This window comes from Aquarana catesbeiana, linkage group LG01 (assembly GCF_042186555.1).
Source record: "Aquarana catesbeiana isolate 2022-GZ linkage group LG01, ASM4218655v1, whole genome shotgun sequence".
In the NCBI taxonomy this organism is placed as follows: domain Eukaryota; kingdom Metazoa; phylum Chordata; class Amphibia; order Anura; family Ranidae; genus Aquarana; species Aquarana catesbeiana.
This window is the reverse complement of record NC_133324.1, coordinates 553,401,379-553,427,562: the sequence shown is the minus strand read 5'-3', so window position 1 is coordinate 553,427,562 and position 26,184 is coordinate 553,401,379. Positions and strand designations below refer to the sequence as shown.

Here is a 26,184-nt window from a genome sequence, read left to right as displayed (position 1 = left end):
ATATAATTTTTCCCACACTCCTCTGGCAGGTCTGGTGTCATTTTGGGTACTTCTTGCTCTCCTCTGGTGGTGGTGATCCTGGACAGTGGGAACAGGACTTATCTGCACTGTGGGACAGTATAACATTTTTTGCATATATTTTTTTTTTCCAAGCATATTGTGTTATATATATTCAAATTGCACTTTGGGCTCATTTTGTATTGATTTATGAGGATTGCGTTTAGTTAGATCTATAGCATAAGAGCAAATTTTTCACTGGTGTTGTGCTATGGGAGATATAGTTTTCAAACAGCAAATATGTAGCGCTTCTACCTCCCCAAATATCCACCATGGCAGGATTATCAATGTTCAGGTGGGGATTGCTAAAAGCCACCAATAGAATGTAGATACGGAGAGAGCTGGCACCACAGTAAATCATAGTATGGCATTATTTTTTTTGAACAGCTGTGTATTCAGCTTCAAACTGACTTATTCATGACTGAATGTAGTCATTTTTATTTCCATTTCATTTATGGTCTATGTGATTCAGTTATTTTATATTAAGGGAGTGCTGCACCTATTTATTGTTTTTTTACAGCACCCCCCAATGTTGAGGGCATGTGGTCCTGGCCTGTCGGGTCATATGCTTGGATAAGAATTCCCTGTGGATTGTGCGGGGGACCTCATACTTTTTTTCCTCTTGTTTTTTGCATAGAGTTCCTAATAAAAATTCAGTTTGGTTCTGATATGGATATTAGGGAGGAAACCACACCTTCTTATTTTTTTTTTTGTATGGGGTCCCCCCGATCCATACCACACCCTTATTAAGGTTTCCCTCTTTAGAAGGAAACAAGCATGTTATTTTTTTTTGTGGAAGGTTCCCTAATAAGATCTATACAAGACCCTCCTCTAGAATAAGTTTTCGGTATTGATGAATAGAATCTCCAGCTGCTTTGTTTTAAGCAAAAGGAAGCAGCCAGGAGCTAACATTTACCAGCATCTTAAAGTTTTTTTCTTTGTAAATGTCAGTTTTGTTGTAGTAGGGTGTATCCATCATACAGATGTTTCACTTTACAGGCAGGATCTGGGCAGTCCCCAGGCATGTTAGTTAAAGTGGAATTCCAGGCAAAATTATGATCTCACTAAGTTTTCACGACATCAACTTTTGTATTGTCCACTTTTTAGTTTTAGAAATGACTTATTAGAAAAAATCTCATTCAGCAATTCAGGAGCCTTCCTCTCTCAGAACGACAACAACTGATGTTTGCAGCCGATGTGTGACCAACAGCAGCCGATGTGTGCTGCTGTTGGTCACTGTTCTCCCCAGCCAGCCAGCTTCCCACTCAGGCCTGTCTCCCATTCCCCTTCCCCTTGTGATGCAGACATGCTGGAGCTAAAAGAGAATGTATGTGCCCACTGTTGTTGTCAGTTCCTGTTCACCTGAGCCATTCAGCTCTGCTATGCCCCTCTGAGTCCCACCTACCACTTTTCCTTCTTGTGACAGAGGCATGCCGAATCTAGAAGAAATGTACAGGTCCACCAACCGGCCTGTGTTTGCTAATGCAAGGGGATTGTGGTCACGTAACAACATATTTCTGTTATCCAGTAGCTAAGCGCAACAAGTTGTCTTATTTACCAAAGTATTGTATTTAGAGGACAACCTGAGATTGCGTAAAACATAGATACTTCTGTACATGTACATGTATATGTGACATCTATACTGGATATAGAATAATTATAAGAATCACAAAAATAGAAAAACTATTACACTAAGTTACAATGTATTTCTTTAAATCTTGTCCTGAAGATAAAATAAAAAAAATGCACATTTGAGTGGAACTCAATCAATCAAAATTAATTTGTGACTAAAAAGGTGTATTCTTCTTTAAAATAACTCCAGAAAATTGTAGTTATAAAGAGAGAGAAAGGGAAAAGAAAATACCAGAAAGAAAACTGTTGTGGTAGAAAATATTGTAACTACTTTTCAAGATGAACTTGTACTTACATTTGTAAGGTTTTGCTGAAAACCACAAATGGTCAATAACCTATACCAGTGCAAGTGGAGAATATTTATGTCACCTTTGTATTAGATGGCTCTAGGTGGTAGGGTTCCCCAGGCCATAATAGATATCAGATTGGAATGGTCTTGGTGATATCATAAACATATGCTGAAGAAATATTTTATATACAAGTGTACTGTATATACAGAAGCACTCTTTTTTTTTTTTTAAATAGAACTTTTATTAAACTTGTAAAGATGTGCTTTCACTTATCATGTAAAGTTATCATGTAAATTAAAATTAGTACACAAAGAACCCTACTTGGAACACCCCAGTCTATACCCAAAAAAGGTTTATAGGGTTTCACTAAAACAGATCTTTTAAACAAAGTACTTGCTTGTATCACAGCTGCTTTTAAGTCGATGCCACTTGTTGGCACACAAAATAGGTTAGAGTTTTACAAATGAATACAAAAGATGCCAGCCAAATTTCAAAGGAGCCACATTTGCTTGGTGTTTGCAAGTGACATGGCAGCAAACACACCATGCAAGTGCTTTGTCATTGTACTGGCATCTTCAGTTTTGTTTACAGGGTGCAAGCCAACTTATCTAGATTGAACAATCATTGGCAGATGGTAGTGAGGCATTAAAATGCATGATTCTGTAGTGCATTTACACAGATTATTCAGAATATAATAAATAATCCTTTAAAGAAATTTAACAGAGTAATAGATATAGTATAGCTTGCACATATTACATCTTTAAGTGCGGAAATGCTTCTCTATACACTTTATGTATTCATATTATTCACCTAAACTATACCTACATTTGGCAAATTTTGAATTTACAACAGTTTTAGCTTAGTAATTCTATCCTTGCAGGTAATACTGAATCTCTTCTGGCAGCTTACAGATATGGACACAAGCAATGCCACTGGCATGTGGATAGTTTTAGTATTAAAAAACCCAGAGCGTTCAACAAAGCCATTTTGGAAAAAGAAACCAGCCACTTACAGCCTTCTAAATTCCTTTACCTTACAAGGCCTACAGCGAGTGACTATGCCTCCCACATCTTAACGCCACCCTTGCTCAAGAACAAAAATCCAAAGCTAGGATCCAAAGGGGAAATCTACATGAAAATTTTAAAAAGGAAGCAAGTGAATGTATCTACTGGCTACTCAAACCTCAAAATGTCACATTGAAAAGTAAAAAAAAAAGGTTCTCCTAAAATTCATATACATTCATAATTCTGTTACAAAGAAGTCACCATTGCAGGTACATTATCCTTATGCCTTGTAAAGCTCTCTTAAAGTGACTAATAAGTGTCAGATACGACATAAATGCTACTGGAAATAAAGACTAATAAAATAGATCCATAAAATAAAAATGCCCTCAGTACTTTTCATTAAGTAATTTAGGTACATTATGTGGTAGATAAAACTATATGTATTCTATAATATATTTGTGCCTTGTAAAGTTCTCCTAAAGTGAATATTATGTGCGTTAGATACTACATAAAAGCTACTGGAAATAGAGTCTAATAAATAGGTCAATAAAATAAACATGTCATTATCATTCATTTACCAATTTAGGTACATATGTGGTAGAAAAAAATATATGTAATCTGTAAAACATTGCATATAGAAAATTGTTGACTATCTCCATGTGAGATAATCAATTTCAAAGATTTCTGGACTGTCCCAAGGTGATGTAAGATTGAGCAGCCCAACTAACACAGCAACCAGAGCATTAATGGTTTTTGTTTCCTCCAAGCAGTCCTACAGATTTACAGAAAGCACCACTACAAGAGGATGGATTGGGGAGAAAGATTTATTAAATACCCTTCTTAGATGTGGGTAAACAAGGAAAATAACAGAAGCTCAAGTCCATAATGGAGATAGTATTGACATAACCTCTAAAGACCTACAATGTCACAAATATGATATGGTCCAGAAACATTTAGACAACATATAGTTGAATAAAGCATCTGGAGCAGATGACTTACTGTGCATCTGTGTGTCCTCAAAGCGATGAGCTCTCTTATTTCAAAGCCATTGTTTCTAATTTTTAGAGACTTTTTAATGATTGGTGTGGTACCACTGGATTGGCACAAGGCTGATATAGTGCCTATATTTAAAAAGGAAGTTTTTGCTAGAAAACTAAATTATAAGCAATAGTCAGCATGGATTTATGAAAGGCTGAAGTTGTCAAACAAATCTGCTTTCTTTTTATGAGGATGTAATCAAAAACTTAGACAAAGGCGTAATTGTGGGTATAGTATACTTGGACTTTGCAAAAGCATTTAACACAGTTCACCACATTTGGCTAATGTGTATGCCAATGTCTTTTTGCTTTAAAAATTCAATTTGTAAATGGAGAGAAAACTATATAAAAGACTGTTTTCAGAGAATAGAGATTAAAGATTCATACTCCCGAATGGTCTAAGTTTATCAGTGGGGTACCCCAAGGTTCAGTGTTGAGACCTTTACTTTTTAAGCTATTTCTAAATGATATAGGGTCTGGGATTAAAAGTACCATTTCAGGGTTTTCTTTTTTAATAAGATCATTTTTTATTGAAGAGGTTATTACATTTCACAACAAAACTAATACATGCCAAACATGCCCACTAAACATTTAAAATGACATTGACAACATGCACCCCAAAAAAAAAAAAGTACCATTTAAGGGTTTTCAGATGTCACCACGCTATGTAGTGGAATAACATCCTTGCAGGATGTCTGCAATTTACAAGCCAACCTGTACTATTTGATTGGGCACCTTTATGTCAAATGGGGTTTATTGTAGATAAATGTCAAGTTATGCACTTGCATACAAGCATATATTCTAGGAGGAGAACAACTGGGTGAGTCAATGATAGGAAAGGATCTGGGTGTTTTGGTAGATCATACTTAATAATAGCATGCAATGCCAAACTGCATTTTCTAATGTAAGCAAAATACTTTCTTGTATTTAAAAAAGTACACAATCCAGACATAAGACATAATATTGCCAATGCACAAATCTATAGTAAGACCTCATCTGTAATATGCAGTTCAGTTTTGGGCACCAGTTTGCAGAAGGATATCATGGAACTGGAGAAAGTGCTGAGAAGGGCAACCAAACTTATAAGAAGCATGGAGAAGTTCAGCTATGAGGAAAGATTACCTGAAGTGAATTTATTCTCACTTGTGAAGAGGCAATTAAGGGGGGATATGACCACCATGTATACATACATAAGTGGTCCATTTAGTGAAATTGGTGTAGATTTTTTTCATATACTGAAAGGCTTCTTCACAGTAAGCATAGACTCCTCCCTCAATATTTAGCTCTGGTCAGTAGATTGTTTTTAAAAAGAGCTGGGTGCAAAATTTAACTAGATGTAGATTTTTATAGGTGATAGCAACAAAGATTGCTGATCCAGGCAATATCTGATTGTCTTCAGGGGATCAGGAAGGATTTTTTTCCTCACTGGACTTTTTCAAGCTGACTATGTAACTATAGCCTACAGCAGATCTATGCCTGTGGGAAGGAACAGGGAGGTAATCCTAGGTCTCTTTTCACTGACAATGAAGCACAAGAGAACAAATAGAACTGAGAGGCAGACAGCCAGGAATTTGATTGATGCTTACTGGCTGGTACGTGTTAGTAAAAACTGCATTTAACTACTAACTGACTCCTGTCATTGACTGACTGTTGTCAGTTACTGACTAAAGTTGGCAAAACATGGATTGAATTTCCATGCTGAACCAGCTGAATTTCAATCCACATATGGGCACCCTGGTTGTACAGAAGTCAATCTATCGATTGAGTTTTCAACAACTACCCTGATGTTTTTTTTTTTTTTTTATCAGCGTCGCTGGCTATAGTCGGCAGCACTGACCATTGTGTCCTGATGGCAGGGAAGGCTCCCCGCCTTCAGAACACAATAGCACAAGTGGTATGATTCCCCCATCCACCTCAAATGTGTGGTTGGGCAATCACCACATTGTTTTTCTTTCAATCCCCTGGTTGAATGAAAAAAATGTATAATGTTTGGCATGCCTTTGTGTTGTAGAAAACTTTGAATGTGACTGCTTAATGACAACAGGTGATGGCTAATGCTTACGTTTTGGTTCTAAAATTGTTTATGGCCTTAAAAGGTTGGTAAGTATAATATTATTTGCATTATATGCTTGACAAACTCATTCTGCCCCCAATGACCTCACTTAGCAGCAACCACACCTGCTGACTGCTTTGCTGTTTCCTTGCTTGATAGATGCTATCACAGTTTTCAGTGCAATCAATGGAACCCTGTAATGTGTGGCTATATCCCTGTAATTTGTGGTATTGCCTACTAACAATTGCTAGTAAATTGTAAACTACAATACAGCTTTCTAATTAAATATTTGACTTAGTAAAACAATATAGTTATGGAAAATCTAGAATTATTGTTTAGATACTTTCTGGCATCCATATCTATATATCAAACTCCAGTGTTATGAGCATAATATAGCTGAAGTTTAATACATTTTACATTCTAATATCTTTGAGACAAAATTGCTACATGTGTTATTGCACCCATGGTGGCTGTGAAACATCCTCTCAGTCATGTATGCTAAAGCATCTACCAGAGAAATAAAAATCTTTTTCAGAAGACTTTATGGAAGTGACCATTTACTGCCTCCTGGGTTATAGACTAGTGCTGAGACAATTAGACCTCACTGCAAGTGCTATCACTACAATGGCAGTAATATGAACTTCAGGAGTTGGGGCATGACTGCTTTTGTAGATGGACTTTAAGACAAGTACACAGTTTTCTGAATACCAAAGTACTTTTAAATTAGAATTTTAGGTATGGTAATTTTTGCATAGTTACATCAGTCCAGCTTGGACCAATGTAAGCAAGCCTACCAGTGGTGGACCGGCCATTAGGGGCGCCGCCCCCTTAATCCATGAGCCCCACCCCTAATATACATGCAGAGCACCGTATGCATGGCTTCCAATGGGTTTTTTTTTTTAGAAGCACGCGATTAGAGCCAGACTCTCAAAAAAGGCTTCAAAAAAGGGTGGTCTCGAGCATAGAGCACTGCGCCCTGAGCCCACCCAGTTGTGTGACAAAAGCAAATTAATATTCACTGTTGTCTTCCTGATTCTCCTCCTGGCCAATTAGGAAGCAGATGAGACCTGATTGGCCGAGAAGAGAAGCAATCGTATTGGCCACTGGACCAAGGGAAAGAGGAGGAAAGCCACAGCGGTGGAAGCCGCTGTGAAGCCCGAGCAGAGGAGCAGGAGACGCAGGAAGGAGGCAAAGCTGCCCGTGACTTAGAGCAATGAAGCACCAGAAAGAAACGACACTTAGAGCTTTGGAGAAAGATAAATACTGCAGATATATATGCGTTGCTCAGATTCCATGACTGAGGTTTACAACCACTTTAAGCTAAAAAATACTAGGTAAAGTGGAAATCCAGGAAAAAAAATATTTTTTGTAAACAGCACAATTGAAAAAAGTTACCTCTAATGACTAGTATAGTATGTCTGGATAACTGATGCTTACTATAAAAATGACAGTTTCTATCTTGCCAGATACTGCACACACACATTATTTTTCTTCCAGGGCTGCAACTGACAGTTCTGGCTATAGTACATTATGGGAATCGACTCAAGTACTCCCTCCTTCCACTTCCCTCATTAATTCACAAAAATTATTCTATGAATGGGCAAGGGAAAATAATGCAAGGCTTTTTGTGATGGCTGAGAGGCAGGCAGGGGAGAGTGAATAACATGATCCCTGCAGATTGCAATAGCCTAAACCATTGAGCATGACACAGAGAGAAGAGAACGCTGTGTGTAGTATGTGGTATTATTATTACTGTAATTTTTACACTAATGCTGGGTACACACTACAGCTCTGGTCGAAGATACTTTACTAACCATGCGAGGTTAGTTCAGCGATCTTACCCACTGAGCTGTTGTGTTCTGACAGGCGGTGGCCCCTCCCCACGAGAACACTCCGATCAGCGCTCTCTGCCATTGGCTGAGAGTGCTGATCGGGAGTCGGTCGGCTGCTGGTTATGTTGGACAAACTGACGCAGAATGTCGGCCATTATTTCTTAAGCCTGCAAATGTTTCCTGAGATTCTGCCCTTGTGTACAAGGATTAAGAAGCAACCTTCCAGAAATAGGACGCTAATCATTAGTAGTAAATTACATTGTATTTCAATTGTGCTGTTTACTAAAAAATCTTTTTTTTCTGGAGTTCCACTTTAAAAGCTTGGCTTGTCCTGTGGTTGTGGTGAGGTAACAACACCTTCATCTCAGAATCTCAGGCTCAATGTGCTCTACAACCCAAAATAATTTCATTGAATAAGACCATTTCAACAATATGTAAAACAGGATTGTCTTAACAACATACATGAAAAAGAGGCAACCTATAGTACAACCACTGTGTAACAGTACTAAAGAGGAATACAAATTTGCTTATGCATTGAGCCAATATGACTACATCAAAATACAATTATAATATAAAACTATGCATAGAAACAAGGTTTTTAAAGCACTAACAAAGATTGGTAGGGGATTGTATTTTCATGAATGTCTGGGAAAATATAATAAAAAATGTAGGTAGCCTAGATGTATTACAGTCCAATTTATTGTCCACCCTGTCACTCAATCTTATTCAATTAAATCGAGAAAAATCGACCAGAGAATATGGCTGAATTCAGGTTCAAGCAGTATTAAACCCAAAAGCAAACATTTATTATACTGCGACTTACCACATCTTAGATGTGATGGCTGTATTAGTTTCCTTTTTAAGATTTCTTTCTTGTTGTTTTTCAAAAGAAAAGCTCCCTTGCAGTTACAGGGATGGAACAAACCATTTACAACTGACGGGGGTGCTTAAAATGATCAGCTTTTATTTATTTATGTAAAACATTTGTCCCAAAAGAAAAAAACAGTTTGCTGTAAGTGATTATAAAGTATTAGCTGGAGGGTAGATTGAATGTTAGTGTATTTAAATCTGCTAGTACACCGAACACTCCCCTCCCCAAAACTGACAATGCTGGAGTCCACATTTGCCCCCTGTGTTTATTCATGCAAAGTGGGGGCACTGTAATAAAAGAGGTGTGTTACTGGCCAGATCACCAGTTGAAAACAGATGCCAAAAAGCCTAAAAAAAAAGAAAACTAATACAGCCACTGTTACATTTTGGTTTTGGGTTTAATACCACTTTAAAGCAGTATTAAAGCCAAAAGCAAACATTTATTATATTGCAAATTACTATTTCATAGATATGATGACTGTATCAGTTTTCTTTTTTAGACTTTCTTTCTTCTATTTTCATCTGGTGATATAGCCAGGAAGTCTTTTGTTTTTCACAGCACTAACTCTCCAGCAGAATATATCAGTTTACATGAATGGGACAAACCACCTAATACTGGCAGGAGTGTTTAAAATGATTGAAGAAAATGGATGGCACACTCAGAAAGATAGGAACCCCCTAGGGCAAAGGACAAAGGAATGTGCATGCTTTGAAACATGTAGTCAAGCCCTGCAACTGTTGCGTCACTTCCGCCCGAAGCAAAGAGACTAGGGATGAGCCGAACACCCCCCTGTTCGGTTCGCACAAGAACTTGCGAACAGGCAAAAAATTTGTTCGAACACGCGAACACCGTTAAAGTCTATGGGACACGAACATGAATAATCAAAAGTGCTAATTTTAAAGGCTTATATGCAAGTTATTGTCATAAAAAGTGTTTGGGGACCTGGGTCCTGCCCCAGGGGACATGGATCAATGCAAAAAAAAGTTTTAAAAACGGCTGTTTTTTCGGGAGCAGTGATTTTAATAATGCTTAAAGTGAAACAATGAAAGTGTAATATTCCTTTAAATATCGTACCTGGGGGGTGTCTATAGTATGCCTGTAAAGGTAGCGCATGCTTTCCCTGTTTAGAACAGTCTGACAGCAAAATGACATTTCAAAGGAAAAAAGTCATTTAAAACTACTCGCGGCTATTAATGACTTGCCGGTCCGACAATACACATAAAAGTTAATTGATAAAAACGGCATGGGAATTCCCCACAGGGGAACCCCGAACAAAATTAAAAAAAAAATGACGTGGGGGGTCCCCCCAAATTCCATACTAGGCCCTTCAGGTCTGGTATGGATTTTAAGGGGAACCCCGCGCCAAAATTTAAAAAAAAAATGGCGTGGGGTCCCCCCAAAAATCCATACCAGACCCTTATCTGAGCACGCAACCTGGCAGGCCGCAGGAAAAGAGGGGTGACGAGAGAGCGCCCCCCCTCCTGAACCGTACCAGGCCACATGCCCTCAACATTGGGAGGGTGCTTTGGGGTAGCCCCCAAAACACCTTGTCCCCATGTTGATGGGGACAAGGGCCTCATCCCCACAACCCTTGCCCGGTGGTTGTGGGGGTCTGCGGGCGGGGGGCTTATCGGAATCTGGAAGCCCCCTTTAACAAGGGGACCCCCAGATCCCGGCCCTCCCCTCCTGTGTGAAATGGTAAGGGGGTACAAAAGTACCCCTACCATTTCACAAAAAAACTTTCAAAAATGTTAAAAATGACAAGAGACAGTTTTTGACAATTCCTTTATTTAAATGCTTCTTCTTTCTTCTTTCTTCTATCTTCTTTCTTCTATCTTCTATCTTCCTTTGGTTTCTTCCTCCATCTTCTTCTTCTGGTTCTTCTGGTTCTTCCTCCGGTGTTCTCGTCCGGCATCTTCCTCCACGGCGTCTTCTTCCCTTCTTCTCCTCAGGCTGCTCCGCATCCATGATGGCATGGAGGGAGGCTCCTGCTGTGTGACGCTTCTCCTCTTCTGACGGTTCTTAAATAACGGGGGGCGGGGCCACCCGGTGACCCCGCCTCCCTCTGACACACGGGGACTTGACGGGGACTTCCCTGTGGCATTCCCCGTGACATCAAAGGGGGGAGGGGTCACCCCCCCATTATTTAAGAACCGTCAGAAGAGGAGAAGCGCAACACAGTGGGAGCCTCCCTCCATGCCATCATGGATGCGGAGCGGCCCGAGGAAGGGAAGAAGACGCCGTGGAGGAAGATGCCAGACGAGAACACTGGATGGAGAACCAGAAGAACCAGAAGAAGAAGAAGATGGAGGAAGAAACCGAAGATAGAAGAAAGAAGAAGCATAAAGGATAAATAAAGGAATTGTCAAAAACTGTCTCTTGTGATTTTTAACATTTTTGACACTTTTTTTGTGAAATGTTAGGGGTACCATTTCACACAGGGGGGGAGGGTCGGGATCTGGGGGTCCCCTTGTTAAAGGGGGCTTCCAGATTCCGAGAAGCCCCCCCCGCAGACCCCCACAACCACCGGGCAAGGGTTGTGGGGATGAGGCCCTTTTCCCCATCAACATGGGGACAAGGTGTTTTGGGGGCTACCCCAAAGCACCCTCCCAATGTTGAGGGCATGTGGCCTGGTACGGTTCAGGAGGGGGATGCTCTCTTGTCCCCCCTCTTTTCCTGCGGCCTGCCAGGTTGCGTGCTCGGATAAGGGTCTGGTATGTATTATTGGGGGGACACCACGCCATTTTTCTTTTATTTTGGCACGGGGTCCCCCTTAAAACCCATACCAGACCTGAAGGGTCTGGTATAGATTTTGAGGGGGACCCCACGCCATTTTTTTTTTAAATTTTGGCCGGGGTTCCCCTTAATATCCATACCAGACCTGAAGGGCCTGGTATGGAATTTAGGGGGACCCCCCCCACGTCATTTTTTTCCTTTGAAATGTCATTTTGTCAGACTGTTCTAAACACGGGAAACATGTGCCCCTTTACAGGCATACTATAGACCAGTGTTTCTCAACTCCAGTCCTCAAGGTGCCACAACAGGTCATGTTTTCAGGCTTGCCATTATTTTGCACAGGTGATTTGATCAGTTTCACTGCCTTAGTAATTACCACAGCTGTTTGGTCTGAGGGAAATCCTGAAAACATGACCTGTTGGGGCGCCTTGAGGACTGGAGTTGAGAAACACTGCTATAGACACCCCCCAGGTACGAAATTTAAAGGAATATTACACTTTTATTGTTTCACTTAAAGCATTATTAAAATCACTGCTCCGGAAAAAACAGCCGTTTTTAAAACTTTTTTTGCATTGATCCATGTCCCCTGGGGCAGGACCCAGGTCCCCAAACACTTTTTATGACAATACCATGCATATAAGCCTTTAAAATTAGCACTTTTGATTTCTCCCATAGACTTTTAAAGGGTGTTCTGCGGCTGTCGAATTTGCCGCGAACACCCCAAATTGTTCGCTGTTCGGCAAACTGGCGAACAGCCAATGTTCGAGTCGAATATGAGTTCGACTCAAACTCGAAGCTCATCCCTAAAAGAGACTAGCACCAGGTCTTTCACACTGATACTACCAGTGGGGAGACAGACACCCTACACAGATTCCAGTGACTTCTATACAAAGCGCGAGTCTTTTTTATACATAAATGTGGCCATTTGTTTTTAACCAGTAAATGTGCTGTTTTGCTACACTTAGAAGGTGCACTCCCTCTCTTCCCTTGTGATTGAAATGATCAGCTTCTATTCATTCATGCAAAACCTTTCTCCCAAAAGAAAAAACAACTGTTTGCTGTAACTGCTTATAAAGTGTGAGCTTGACTTTGGCTCCAATTTGTAAGTGGTTCTATATCTGCTAATACATTTAACACTACCCCCCCAGACTGACAATGCTGTGGTCTGCTGTGTCTCCTATGCTCATTTCTTCAAATTTGTGTCTCTAATACAGGTGATATGTTACTGGCCAGATCACCAGATAATAACAGAGGAAAAAAGCCAAAGAAAATAAAACTGATGTAGCCACCACATCTTCTGATTGATAAGCTGCACAATGTCCTGTGCTGATTAGCGCTCCATCAACCTGCTCGTCCAGACCTGTGAGGACTTCGGCAAAGCTACAGGGGCAAAGGTCAACTGCGGGAAGTCAGAGGCCATGCTCTTCGGAAAGTGGTTCCTGGCTTTGTTCAGCATCAAGTCGGACTTCATCAAAATTCTTGTGGTCTGGTTTGGAGCTTAGGGGGCAGCCCTGACGTCTTGGGAGCAGAGACTGTTAAAGATGAGGCAAGGGTTTGGACTATGGAGCCTCAGGAAACTTACCATCGAAGGGAAAACAGTGGGACTCCGCAGCAAGAATCTCCCTGTGTTGCAGCACCTCGCCCAGGCCTGCGTTTGAAACAATGCATGCTTTGATACAAGTAATGTGTACAGTAACATGCTTTTCTATTAAATGTTTTCGGGGTAAGCGGCGTCATGGATGACATGATGTTTCGGGGTATTCTTACTCTGAGCAACACGTTAGGCATCATACCACAGGGTGAATGTATTTATTTGTATGATTGAAACTGTATTTTTATGTAGTGTATTTATGAGCTACATTGCAGTACATGATAGAATGCACCCCAATTAAGTGTTTTGTTTTTTGTACATTTTATTATGCAAAATAAAGTATACCTTTTCAACCAAAAAAAAAAAGATTGGTAAGCTGCAATATAATACAGTATATTTTTGATTTTGGGTTCAACACCACTTTAAACTAATCAAACAGGCCAAAAATGGTTTTGTCCCCTCCTTCCGCCATCCCTACCTTTCAATACACCCAAAGTACTTACCAAGGTTTTAAAGTAACAGAATGCAACTCAGGCAATGATAAGTGAGCTCTGGATTTTAGGGAATATATACGAGATTACATTAATTTCTGTATGTTATCATTAATGTCATGGTGTACTCTATAAGCTTCTTCTCCTCCACTCCCTCCACCAAACATACTTTAAAATGTAAATAATAATTAAGTAAGAATTACAACCTAAGATACAGCCCCAACATCAATTTGATAAGTGCTTTGAGCCTCAGTGCAATAGGAATATTATTATTAATAATAATAATAATAATAACAATAATAACAAATTTGCAAAAAAAGTCCTTCGTCTTTGGATTTTTTAGTAAGGTGTATCAAATATTTACTTACCATTCAATTATATTTTTGGGTAAAATAATAATTAATCGCTTTTCTTGATTTTTTTCAATAAAAATTTCATCTAATTAAGATCAAAACAAACAGAAAAAAATATGGTGACCAAAATTATAGAAAACACAAATTTGATCAAAGGCCTTTTAATACATTATGGAAAAAAAATAAAATGCGAACAAAATATGATGCCTATAGTAACCAAACAATATCTACCTCTATTACCCCCAACTCCATTTTGCTCCCATTTTATGTTTTACTGTTTATAAAAATAGATGAATTTTTATTAGATCTTTTAAAAAAAATTGCAAATATTGATGCGTGTGTTCCTAGGAAAGATATTTGCATTTTTACTTCTTGGCAATAAGAAGTCATCCCAGCCTGGTTCATTGCAACTTATGACCTGAAAATCTTGACTTGGTAAAGAAGCTGAGCTTGTGTGTGCTTACACAGAGAGGTAATTGATTTCACACTGCAATACACAATATCATATTGGTGAAGAACAGAACAAGCACATTCCGAAGATAATTTTACATGCAAACATTTAAAAGGTGCATTTCTTTATTTGCTGAGAACACCAAATAGCCATAAAGTGTAAACATTTAAAACATGCAAACATGGGCACAATGCATGCACGCTGCATCAGCTCATTGCATGTTTCTCTACATAAATATAGGTAACATTTGCTAAAGGCATGTTAGGATTTTTGATATGCTTGCTAATCAGCTGGTAAAAAAAGAATGTTGTTACAACTCCTTCATTATCTACATACATGCACAGGTTAAAGTAAGGAAGATCATTAGAAAAATTGTCTAAATCCCCTAACATTCTAAGATGAGAAAGTGGGGTGCATTATAGTGCTAAGCACATAGGCAAAGGACACACCCCATGACATATGTTGAAACTAATTAATTATTGGGTTTTTCCGCCACTAATCTTTCTTTATACTATTTTTTGAAAATACCAGATGCAATAATTGAAAGGTTGTATTTAGCAAAATAACAGATTTGGCAGCTAAATTATCTCATTATTTATTTATTTATTTATTTATTTATTTATTTATTTATTTATTTATTCATTATTGTCTGTACACAAGGCCAAGAACAGGGACAAATGAGGGACAGAGTGACTTGGTTTCAAAAGTAAGTCAGTTCCTCGAAATCTATGAATAATTGATCATCTAGTTAAAATTGAATTATAAAGGTGTAAAGTGATCCAGAAAAACAGTCTTTGACTTATACAGTAACCATTCTCTCTTAATTTTGAACTTCAGACAAATATTTTAAAAAAGCCTGTAATCCAGTTGGGTATAATCTAAAACTCAATAAATGAATGTTTAAATACTGCTAGCCCAATTGCCAATTGCCTACAATTTATTAGCTTTGATTTTCATAATGAATTTTCCACCAGAAATGGCGCATAGACGTATATAAAACAATGATGGCATACTTAAAATCATTGTTTTACATACATTTATACACCTTTGTGTGCTGTCCCTTTGTTTCTCACCAACAATACTCACCAGGTATTGTCAGCTGCAGAAAGATTGAATTCTAGCTCCTACAGCAGTGTGGACAACTCCTTGGCACATGGACTGATTGTTGGTTTATACCAGAAATGAGGCTGAGAGCAGAAGTGCCACCATTTGTCTAGGGTCGCACTTGAGGCCTTCTGTAACATTCAGGTTGACCACCACTGCCCTAGGCCCACATTTGTTAAAATGTATTTTAGAATAGTAATCAATTTATTAAAGCCCAATCTATTTTGTTGCGAGAACATGAACATGGATGCATTGAGAGAGATTTACAAAAACTGGTGCAGACAGAATCTGGCGCAGCTGTGCATAGAAACCAATCAGCTTCCGAGTTTTATTAATTGACAATTGATAGTTTATTAATTAATCACTTTCTAACTTTAGCTCAATTGAACAAGCTGAAGTTAGAAAGTGATTGGTTACTAGGCACAGATGCACCCGATTCTATCTGCACCAGTTTTAGTTAAATCTCCTCCATTGTTTATACTACCTCAGTACTGTGTGATATTTATTTTGTTAGTTGTTCTCTTTTCCTATCTTCTAATTATTAAAACATAGGAAAAACAATGCAAAAATATTTACTATATTTGAATTTGGATAATGTTTCACTCAGTAGACAGTTATTTATTTATTATGTATTTAACAAAGTAGCTTGCCTTCTCTCTTTTAAATATTAACAAGAGCATATTTCAAGAGAAAGTGGGTCCCTAAGAAGAAACTGGCCCCCACAGTATAGGAAGATGTAGAATGCTTGGAGAAAGCAGAAATAAAGTAATAATCGCTTCCCTATCAAACACACTCTTAAAGGTTGATTTGCTAGAGGTAAATAGCTTGTTCTCATTGCAAGGAACGCTTCACTTTGCATAAGAATTTTTCTCAGAGCTTAGTAAATGAGTTCAGGCTCTGCTGACTTCTATCATCCAATCATGTGGGTTTTTTTTTTCTCTTGCACGTGGGCTGCAGCCAATCGGCACAGCGGGGAGGCATTTAATTGTGTGCCACCAATATAGCCCATAGTGACGGTTACCCAAATCAGGTCCAAGATTGTGTGCTCACAGGCACAATGATTAGGGGTAGGGACTGCTGCAAATTAAATAAAATCTGCCTTAAGTTCCACAATAAATTTGTAACCTCTTTCTATTGCTAATGCATACACTAAAGCCCTGTACACATGGGTTGAATGTCAGGAGACAACGGCTGGTTCAAAAAAAAATGTCAGACATTCGGCCTGTGTGTATGTCGGTCTGTCGGACAGAAGCCGGCAGTTTGGCCAGCTTCAGTCGGACTCCCGATCAGCGCTCTCGGCCAATGGCGGATAGCACTGATTGGAGTGTTCTGGTGGGGGGGCTGTACCCCTGTCAGAACACAACAGCTCAGCAAGGGAGATCGTAGAACTAACCTGGCATGGTTAGTACAGCGGCTCCGTTCGGAGCTGACAGTTTTTTTTTGGTTGCGCAAAAAAAAAACTAATGGTGTGTACCTGGCTTAACACATTGCAACCAGTAGTAAAGACAACTAGTATAAAATGGAATCTACTTGGTTCATATGGCCAACATTATCTAGACCTTGTCCTTGGATAAGAACATCAGTGTAATCCAGGTACCAGAAGCAGAAGTGGTGAAATTGCCCATGATGATGTCAAAGTCCTGACCAACTAGAACAAAATATGCTTATTGCAAACTGTACTATTAAATCTCTCTTTGCCTAATTTTAGATTTTGAGTAGAGGACTGCTTTAAGAATTGGCACTGGAGAACTTTTCACTGAATAATTATATTCATGTGATTTTATGTGCTAAAAACCTTATTTTCATGTGTAATTTATAATTGTACATGAACATCCACATTCCCTGCACAATTGTTGTGTCTTGCTGATCTTTGGCTACAACGGGGTTGCCTGTCACCCTTCCATTGTTTCAGTAATGTGCTGATTTGTTACTCTGTTTACATATGCTCTATACTTAATTGACACTTTGGTTCTCATTTGCTTTGATCTAAATGAATTGGTTAATAGTCTCCGTTTCCTCAATTAGCTGAATTAGCCTGGATACTGGCTTTTGTTCTTGCTTATTCCTACAGGTTCTCTAAATTAGAGATTGGACACTGTGAGAATGGCTGACCACTCAGGTAGGGAAATTCAGTTAAAGAGAAAAGAGGCTAAAATTTATGTCAACAAAATATACTCTAAAGTAAAGTCTTAACTACTGTATGGTAAGGGCTTGGATATTACTCTACTCTATGTATGGGTGCATTATTTCTTTCCCTTAACATTTTTTTTATCAAGGGACATATTTACATAGGTTGAGAAAAAACCATGTCCACTACATTTACCCCTTCTGAAAAAATAAAATCCTTAGATCTACAAAAACAGCCCGGTACCGATGTCCACTATACAGAAATGACCAAAGGGGCAGATGCAAGCAATGCTAAAATGCTAATAGCTGAGAACCAGTCTTAGTAGAACTCAAATCGTTCTTTGTTACCAAAGCTATCACTGGTACTTTAGCCATAACAACAAGAAGGGATTGCATGCATGGTTTGTGAATATTCACACAACTGAACAGGAGTATATCTAGAAGTAGAGTGCCAGCATACATTTCTGACTAGTACACCTATGTGCTACTTCCTTGTCAAAGCTACATCCTGCAAAACAGTATTAAACTAAAAATAATTAATGCATGATCTTACTCATATAATATTAAGAAAAATATATTCCTTGTGATTAGGACAATAGCTAATAACCTAACCTGGCCAAAATACATTGTCCTAAACTACGGTATATACATCCATAAAATGTATATTTGTATAAATAATCAGTAAATATTTAGTGTTTGCTGTTCAATATACAACCCCAATTTCACCCATCCTCCTGCAAACTATGGTAAGATATAAAGATTTCATTTTTTATTTTATCAAACTACCTCATTGTTGATATTAACATTTTATACTGCATATTTAATTTATACTTTGTTATTGGCATAATGAAAATATGCAGATGGCACTAGTATTTCACTCTGTATAATATGCAATGTGCAGACATTTGGCAGTACCTGGACAAAGCAGCCTAATAACTAAAAAACAAAGCAATGAAGTTACAGCAGCAACTTATAAAACAGTTCCTGGGCAAAGTTTTAGCTGTAAAATGTTTAATATCTTCCTTCAAATAAGATGTAAAATAAGAAAACAATTTCATAAATGGGAAATCAGGAATAAGTGACAACAAACGAAATGCAGAACAATGCATAGATTTATTTTGTGCTGCAAGAGGAAAGGCTACGGGAGGGAGGTGTAGCAGGAGAGAGAACAGCCATACCAGGGAAGGAGGGGTCCTTGGGGGATTAGCCCTCCAGTACCATCATGAGTATAAAAATAGGTCACATCTATTCTACATGTCACTGCCTGGTGAGGATAGTGCTGGCAGGGAATTCATTTAACCTTGGAGTTGCCGGTCTACCGCAGCAGATGGAATCCTATTTTTCATCTTTCAGTGCAAAGCCCAAGTGACAGAGGAAATGTTATTTATTTTGTAACATTTATTTATTGACTTTGTTTTAAAAAAAAAAAAAATGGTTATACATTTCCTAAGGGTGAATATATATTTATGAGGAAATATCACAATTTTTTAAGTAATTAATAAGACAAATAATGCACTATACAATAGCAAGGTGAACCGTATTCGATTTATCAGTTCAGTACTGCCACCTGCTGCTGTGGCAATGCCAAAGTCCCTTGTGGCTTTACGTGTAAACAATGAGCCATGTAGGTCACAAAATGGCACAAGGGTTTTCCATATTCACTGAGCAGAAGCATAGATAAAGAAAGGCAATTTGTTTCAAAATTAGTAACCAGTAGCAATGACTTGTCTCGGTATGTTTATTAAATCTGATTGGTCCAGGAACTGTACAAAAATTTATATGAAAAAGAACTGTACAAAAACTTACACGAAAAAAAAACAAGCTGTACTCCGAGTTTGTCTCAATGGACTTAAGAAAGTATTGTGCTTAGTGGAGACAGGAAAATTAGTGAATATTCTGTGTTGTAATTACATTGTGTTCTCCTTACTATTAAGTAAACCACAGTGTTTCAGTTGTAAAGAAAGCTAATGAATAACTTCACAGCAAATTGGAGCTGCCAACAGTATTCTGTGATGCAGCAGCCATTTCTATAGACATTTTAGTGCCCCATTTCATAATGTACAATATACTCTGCTCTTGAAGTCCACCCCAGACTAGTTTCCTTAGATAAGGGAATATACTGCAGGCACTGCCTAGGTGGAATGGAAAATGATGGTCTCATGGCAATTTTAAAACACAAGCAGGCCCATGCAATGCTTCACTTAGCAGTTGTCTTACTGATCCATCTAGATCAATACAAAGCTTCTGCAATAAGTGCTGGGGAGCTGTAGGAAGTATATTTATTTGGCGTATAAAGCCTTACACTGAATGTCATAACTTTCTTTCACTTTATTATGCTGGAGAATGCCTTTTTATATGTTTATTTATGTCAGCAGCAGACAATCTTAGGGAAAGTTCTTGTTAAAAAAAATAATATGGCTTTATATGAATTTCCAATGCACAAATCAGTAATTATACACACAACTGAATATATAATATACCATATTTCATTCTTAAGCATCCAATTAAAATTGTGGGATATAAAAAAAAATACATACCCACCTATTTGGCTACAGCATTGGTCTGATACTGCAGTTGTCCCCCACCAGCTCTAAGACTGGGTGACATGATTGCTGATTACTCAGTTCTCGGTTTTCAGTGTGTGGAGAGCAGTGACTGGCAATCACTAGCTCTCTGTTCTGCCTTTTCAGCACTCACTGGATCATTGGAGCACCAGGCTGTGGAGGAGGTGGGGGCAGCTGGCTCAGGCTCTCAGTGTCATGCTGAGAGGCTAAGCCAGCTACCAGTCCGGCATCAGGGTGGATAACAACATTATTGTCAGGATCCCTTCAGAGCCAGGACGGGCTGACCGGCTCCCACCATCCAAAAGGGAGCCCAAATGAGGAGGTGGTGTATAAGATCCTTCTTGCCACATTTCCAACTGGTGGCACTGGTTGGCCTCTGATGACTAACCTGCCTCCAATCCTCTGATTCCTGAAAGGAGAAGCAGAAGTGGTGACAGCTACCTCAGTGACACTTTTCAGAGTTTTTCAAAATTATAGGGGCGAGATATGGCTGCAGGGAGTAACTCAACCAATGCTGCCTAAATCTTTTCAAGGGCTGATGCAGATATTCTAAGACACTTTCAGACAGCACAAAAACCTAGGAGCAACATGGAACCATTTGTGAGCTGCGTGGGTGTGAAGAAGGCCCATGTTGACTTTTTCCCATCGCCATCACTGTTTTTATGTATTTTTGGTTAAACATTATTAACAGATTTACTTTTTTTATACTTTTCATTTTTATTCTATTTCCAATTTTTCTTCATAAGGCGGTCCTCCCCTGGCCAGCACACACAGGCAGGTAGGACAAAGCTGTAAATAAAAGAACGGGCTAATGGGTGTCAAGGGTTAACAACTGGCTGGAGGTGACCCAATATGTGCTTGGGGTACCAGCCTGCCTGCTGCACATGTCATGTCAGAGAGGGCCTTTATCGCAGAAGGAAGGATTTTGTGACTGACCCACTGCTGATGTTACTGATACAATCAATACACTGATATATGTTTAACTAAGGAAAGGCTGCACGCTTTTCTCTGTTATTCTTTATGTTGCTGTTTCCAATATGTATGCCTCATGGCACTACCCTGCCTCCTTTTTTCTCTTTCTTCCCTTTGCCAGAAAATCAATTGACCCCCTTAAAATCCAAAAAGAGCTAGAACAGAGTGGGGAATCTCTGTGCCTTCTGTCTCATTTGGCTCCTTTCTCACTGCTTGTGCTTGTTGTCTTGAAAAAAGTAGTGTCAGCGGCTAATTTGTCCAACGCCCCAAGTGCAAAATCCAAGGTTCCACCTTGTTTTCATCAGTGTATCCCACAAGGAGTGATAGATATTACTATACTGTTTGTTCTATGCTTCATGGATATGGCAAACTATTACCTTGCTGCTAGTCCTCTTTTGTGACTGTGGGAAAGTATGGTTTTATTAACAAAGCAACAAGTAACAAAGTAGTAAAGCAATTACCTTGAGTCTAATCCTTTTCCCTATTAAGCCTGCTCATAAAACTACCCAGTTGATGGTAATTTTTTTTCTTCAGGGTTTCTGATATGATACATGAATTTCTGTCTTCACATTTAAGCCTATTCTACCTGGTCAAATTCACGTACTGTCCTTTTGCTAACCAATTTTTACCAAGTCATGCCTAAGGGCTATAGCTCTGATGCTTTATAAAAGGGTATAGTATGATATAGCAAAGGGTTTGCAGTGGTTTTACTTTTCTTTGCAAAGGATGTAACAACACTGTCAGCAACAATTTCTTAACTTAAAGTAATATTCTAGAAAAAAAAAGAGGAAAATACCTAACTGAAGTGCTAGCTATCAGTCAGTTGTTGTGAACAGATATTGGTCCTTAAAGGATAAGTTCACCTTTGTACAAAAAATAATAAATTAAAATAAAAAAAGTGAATTCATTATTTTTTGTATTAGGAGCCTGTAAAGCATTGCACCAGCAATCAGATGATCACTGATGCCATGCTGGTCTCCTCCACACTGTCAGTGTATCTGCTTACCCGTACATCTCGTACGGGTAAGCCAATACTCGCTGACAGGAAGATGCAATGAACTACCAGCTTCTCAGCACCATGGTAGTTCATTGAGAACTTGTCATATTGGGACTTGTAGTTTATTCATACACAGAGCTGTGTCTATGAATGATGTGATGGCCACGCTGCTTTCAAAAACTGACAGCTAGTACGGGGAACTTCTCCCCGTACTAGCAGCGGGCGGGGGCTACAGCTTCGGGAACATGTTACATGTTCCACCCTAAAATTGGGTGGAACATGTAACATGTTTCCAAACTTATCACATGTACTACACTTATCACTGTTATCACTGTAGTACATGTGAACTTATCCTTTAAATGGATTTTTGGGTGTATAGATCTGTGCACATAGGCAGGGTAGCAGATAGCAGAAAATATGCCCCATCACTGTAATTCAGAGAACTCAAGCATAATTTGTTAAAAAAAGAAAAAAAACAACCACTAAAATTGCATAAAAAAGTTTGGTGCTAAAGCTTACAGGAGATAGAATCTCCTGTAAGCTTTAGCATAATAATATCACCTGGAAAGCCTATTTTCATTTTAATCACTAGCTTTAATGAAAATAACAGCTGGTGATACTGATATAAAGGCCCTTATTTGGGCACTTTGTGTTATCGGTTGACAATGGTCTGCCCCATCACTCAAAGCAAGCTATAAGCTTTTCTGCTGATGCACATTGGCCAGGCATATTCCAATGTTGTCACCATTTAAAAAAAAGGTTTAAGAACAAATTGAAGCCAGCAACAATTAGAACGTATGGTTTGTTAAAAAACACATGCAGCCTGTTATCACTGTAGTACATGTGAACAGAGACAGGCAGTAAAGAGGCTGCAGGACATCAACATCATTACGTTGTAACAAAGGATGAAAAAATTGTAAAAATCCTTCATTGCCCCTATTCCTCAAAACCCTAGGATACATAGCATTTTGCTACCTATATGACATTCACTGACATTTACAACTACTTTAAAGTGGTTGTAAACACAAGATAAAAAAAAACCCTGCAAGACAAAGGCATAATGAGCTAGTATAGCATACTAGCTCAATTTGTATTACTTACCTTAGATGCCTTAGATCGAAGCCCCCACAGCAGTCCTCATTCACCGCTCTGGCCGGCAACATCATTCCCAGAGTTACTTCCGGGTATCGCGGCGTTGTGATTGGCCGGAGCTGTGATGACGTCACCCCCACGCATGCGCGCAGCAGCCGCCGATAACAGCACAGTCTAACTGAAGCAACGGCACGTACATGCCGTTGCTTCAGTTTGCTTCAGTGCACATGTGCCGATGACGTCGGCACATGCGAATACAGGGGATAGCTCCTAAACCGTTCAGGTTTAGGAGATATGCAGGGTAGCTACAGGTAAGCCTTATTATAGGCTTACCTGTAGCAAAAAGTGTGTTGTAAAGGTTTACAACCACTTTAAGAAACCTGCCAGTCCTTACAAGGCCCACATTAATCTCCCCTATACAGTTTGTCAGCAAAACTTACTATAATTCCCTAGCACAGCTAAAGCACTTTGTCAATATGACCACCATGACCTTTTATATTGAAGGGCTTGGCTTATTTAAAAACCATCATTTTGGTGCTTCTAAACCAACTGACCTAAGTTCAAAGGCTGGGCAGTATATTATGGTTACAAAGAGTTTTGTCTGGCAAATTCTTCACATTTCTCTCAAATTTTCTGGGACAGCGAACCTCAGACATGCAGGGTTTGCTTTGAACCCATGGTAGCAGTGAACCCCAACCCAATTCCTGTTTAGAAAGTGAATGTTATTTCAAAAATAATTTTTAATATTTTAAAATTTTCAACTAACATTAAAAAACACAGGATTATGCTGACATGAAGGTCCTTGGGCATTTCAACCCACATTGCTCAGGCATGGTCCACTGTGGTCACCATCAAGAAATCCTCCCTAAGAAATACCATGTAGCTATAGCTGTAGTACATGCATGTAGATAGTAAGTGGCTTAAAAAAGGTGTAAGAGATCAGCAGCAATGAGATGCAACAAAAGATAAAAGAGTTTAAAACAATTGTGAAAAAAAGGTAGTTGTTTGTGATTCAAAATGCTTTCACAAACTAAATGTCTTGTAGTTAGGGTTTACATTTACTTTAATTTAAAGTCACCTTAGTAAAGTTTAGTTTTTAAAATGTGAATCAACTAAAATATAGTCCGTCTTATCCAGTCTAACGTTCAAGCTGCGACCACACAGTGTATCTGAAAAGCTGAACTGTTTCTTTGCAGATACAATATCCCCAGTTTGTGTGTTCTCTCTGCAGTCTGAAGAGTCAGATTTGTGTGCAGCACACAGTGGGTCGCTTTCCTTTCTTATCTTCCCCCGCCTTCTCCTGTGTGTCCCCAGTTTATTCAATCCCTGCTGCTACCACTGATCTGCCAGCTGCCACTGTGAGTCTGCTCCCCCTACTCCGACACAACCATTACCTCTCAGTTTGATCAGTATCACAGCAACAACACCAAATGCTTCCCCTGTTGGCAGAAAGCTTCATACGTGCCTACTCTGCCCATATTTACACAATGCAGTGTCATGACACTGGGAGGTCTGTCTGAATTTTATGTTTTGTACCAAATGGTGCCCTGCTTTGATACTCAGAGCAGGAGGCAGGGGGTGGCTCCAGGCGACTTTGTCTTAGCAGTTCTCTGATGTTTCTCTAGAAATCAAATGCCTGTGTGTTCATCTATAAATCACGGCAGCTTTATGCCCCAAACCAATAATGAAATAAAAACTGACATTTAATCACAGTTGTGAAAATTAATACATTTCAAATATTAATACACTTCCAGAACTTTAACAGCTTTTTGTGTCATTTATTTCACAATACGCAACACTCTTTGTTACTATGGTCTGTAGTTAAAGTCAATTTGCTGCATATCTTGGCAATCCAAAAGAAATATTTCATAAAAAGGTGCTGAAGTAGAGGTTACCTCAAACAAATCATGTGTCAAAATAATCAGTAAATTACTATGGTGGGAAACAGCATGTGAGCTCTGACATTAAAGGAGAAGTCCAGCCTGAGCTTTTTAGGCTGGGCTTCTCCTAAAGGTCACAGGAGTGCAATCCATTTTGCACTCCTGTAACCCGTTTTCAGCTAGTCCGCCCTCCGCTGATGTCACTGCCATCAGTCGGGCCAGCACGTCATCCCGACATCCCAAGTCTGGATCCGCTAGCTGCCTTGATTGATGGCAGTCTCATTGAGCCGCTAAGACGGCTGCTCCCCGCCCCTCCACAGCTCATCGCTCCAATGAGTGTGGAGAAGCTTGGGGAGGAGTGAGAACAGAGCCATCGGCGGTGTTCGGTGGCTCGGTTCTCAGTGCAGATACGTCGGGGGACAGCTGCAGCATCAGTCTGATGCTCCATCAACCGTGGTAAGTATAATTAGCAAAAAAACAAAAACAAAACATACTTCTCTTTTAACGGGAGATGTTGAAGCTTTGCCTGTTAAGAATGCAACAAGCACTGCTGAAGATTTAAGCAGGTTCAACAGAATCGGTAATAGACCGTATAGTCAACCAGGCAGAAAGAAACCGTAACTTGCAGTTTACTAAACAGGTGCAAAGTTAGAAACAATAATGCAAAACAACTTCAGTAATCCGAAACACTGCTGAATAATGAAAGCTGCACAAACATAAACACTTCATAGCAACGTCTCTGTGTATCAATCAGTGTAAGGTGGCTCTAACGCCTCATGCACACGAGACGCTGTTAAACTCGCGTTCAGAGGCAGTTGGACACTTTTTTCAACTGCCCCTGAACCCATTCAATGTTATCCTATGTGTCCATGCGTCTCGTTTTTTGGCAGTTGCGTTTAACCTTGTTTTTTCAGAAGCAAAAAAATGGGTTCAGAGGCAAAAGTTTTCCACGTTTCAGACGCCAAACGCTGCTAAACAAGGCTAAATGCGACTAAACACCGGTATCGCATTTAGCCGCGTTTGCGTTTATAAGTGTTTTTAAAGGAACAT

General features: G+C 39.2%; 1 protein-coding gene and 1 long non-coding RNA gene across 4 annotated transcripts in view; one reads left to right on the top strand and one right to left on the bottom strand.

The window, feature by feature from the left end:
• The window catches only part of LOC141105676 (uncharacterized), a 78,162-nt gene extending 64,931 nt beyond the window's left edge, over positions 1–13,231 (top strand). Inside the window, exon 3 of the long non-coding RNA XR_012235627.1 lies at positions 12,727–13,231. This is a non-coding gene — a long non-coding RNA (uncharacterized lncRNA). The remainder of the gene's footprint in view (positions 1–12,726) is intronic.
• SSBP4 (single stranded DNA binding protein 4) overlaps positions 1–26,184 on the bottom strand; it is a 735,140-nt gene that overhangs the window by 404,668 nt on the left and 304,288 nt on the right. The gene's annotated exons all lie outside the window — the stretch shown is intronic.